Source organism: Pinus tabuliformis, chromosome 3_1 (assembly GCF_031772625.1).
Source record: "Pinus tabuliformis cultivar Carrire ecotype Pingquan chromosome 3_1, CPIR1, whole genome shotgun sequence".
NCBI classification, from domain to species: domain Eukaryota; kingdom Viridiplantae; phylum Streptophyta; class Pinopsida; order Pinales; family Pinaceae; genus Pinus; species Pinus tabuliformis.
Genome location: NC_142301.1, coordinates 495,137,034 through 495,139,413, shown reverse-complemented (window position 1 = coordinate 495,139,413; position 2,380 = coordinate 495,137,034).

Sequence of the window (2,380 nt, the reverse complement as noted above, 5' to 3'; positions counted from 1 at the left end):
CACTAGTTGTATAAGGTTGTTTGAAGACCCCAGTGTTCCATGGATAAGGAACAAGCACATAAATAAAAAGTATCACAACATACGAAAGCCTGTGCAAGATGGAGTGTTGCAGCTATAGTATACCTCCACCAATGAGCAGGTCGCTGACATCTTGACAAAATCTCTTCCTAGTAAGAAGTTTGTGTATTTGAGAGACAAGCTTGGCTTGGTTGATATATCCTCCCTAGTTGAGAGGGATAGATAGACACATCATTCTTGACTTCATTTTGTGAAAAAAGAATGGAGGATTGGGTAAGCATCTAGTTTCTAATACTCTTTGAGGATGCAGTAGGCCATCCAAGAAGTAAGAGTAGTCGAAGAGGAAATTCCTTGAGGATGTGTTATTCCAAGATAGGAATTGTCCTAAAAGGACATACCTTGTGAACACCCGGGTAGGGTATGTGCCTTGAGAGACAATGAAGATGGTGTTTATCAATCATTGGTCTCACTAGCATTGTGCTTTGATCTTGTGGAGAGATAAAGTTGTTAGTCATGGCCTTGCTATTTGACAATGCTAGTTGGTATGATGCAAAGATATAAGCTGAAATGATAGCTTATGAGATGGCTTACCAATCCGACTCTTCTTATGACATCTCTTTAGTTTGACAATGTCCAAGTACCATTTATGAATAACTCCCTAGTTAAGAGGAAGTGTTGAAATGTATAACTAGGTTTGATCTTCATAAATATGAAATGTACTCTGGATTCTTGTATGATGTAAAAAGAAAGAAAATATATTATTGTTATTTTTGTAGCATGAGTTTCATGCTCAAGATTTTTTTATTTAGAGTTCAAGCACCCATTGAGTGCTTACAGAGTTTGTCCTAGTTTCAAGAAGTCATAGAGTCATTTTCATATGAAGAAGATCCCATTGGCACATTGTAACATGTAAAAAAATAATATTTTTGTATTTAAAACTGTCAAAATACACTCCAAGACGAAGTCGTCCTAGCAGCGAAGAAGTTGGCCTCATTAGGGCATGTCGTCCTCCTTGGAAGGAAGCTTATATAGGAGGAGAAAACTTGACCTCCTATGGACACTCCCTCCTCATCATCTAAGTGAAGGAGAAGTAGAAGAAGGCTTGCAAAGAAGGAAGAAGGATGAAGGAAAAAGATTTAGGTTATTTCTCTCTTTCTCACACATGCGAAGAAGGAAGGCTAGGGATTTTATGCTCCAAGATCAAAATTAAGGAATTTGCAAAAATAAGGTCAAAGGAAGGTCTACTAGGTCGCATTAAGCCCTAGAAGGAGGAACCCAAGTGAAGTTCAAAGGAAGCCTTAGAATCCCTAAAATTGTTCACACATGTGGAAGTAGTGACTATTGCAGGGGCCAAAATTTTCAAACCTGCACTTGAGGCCAAAATTTTGTAGTTGGGGTCGAAGTTGTGCAGTTGGAAGAGATTTGACTTGTTGTGACTTGGACAGAGGAAGCACATCATCAAGAAGGTCAAACTTGGTCTTGGAAGGGTGTTAGCCTTGGTCTAGAGGTTGAAATTCGTCATTTGAAAAATCTATAAGAAGAGAAGAGATTTGTGGGTTTTCCTCTCAAGTGGAAAGGTTTTGGCCCTAGCTTGTAGCCTATAACCTATGTTCTTGTGTATTGTTGATATTATTGTTTTGGTAGTTGTTTGATAAGAATAACGTAATAATAAGAGAAGAATATAATAAGTAAGAAAAAGTAAAAATACATCACAAGCAGTTATCATGTTTAAGAGAAATCATCTTAATTGGAGTGTTATAGATTTCTCAGCAAATTTTACCCCATTGGATTAGAGAAGGAACAAAAGATACATTGGGCCCCCATCTCAAGGAAAGGTGGGTACAAAATGTGAAATATTACACCATGAACTTTTGCAAGAGAGATTCAGTCGGATATTTCACTTAACAATCTAAAAGTGTTCATTAAATGTTTAGGAGGTTTGTATAGTCATATTTAGATACCTTATGCTCTTCAAGTCAAATATGTTGGATGAGGCTTGTGTTCAAGCTATGTGCATTGAAGGGGATAAGAAAACACATTTTGGTGCACTAAATCAGAGATAAACAACAAAGGGATTCCAAGCTGGAAAAATAATAAAAGTAAAGAGAAGAAGATGGCAACGAATCAACAAAACCTAGATTCTAAACCTCATTGTAAACATCATGATTTCAATGGGCACATAGAGGAAAATGTTGGAATTTGCATCTAGAATTAGTCCAAAGAAACACAAGCAACGAAAAAGGAAGGCTTTGTTATCAACTGAAACTAGAAACTAGATTGAAAGCAATTATGATGTAGACATAAGGATAGCACGCACGTCCACTCAAAAGGAGGTAAACATAAATTTTTTTAGTCTTGAAGA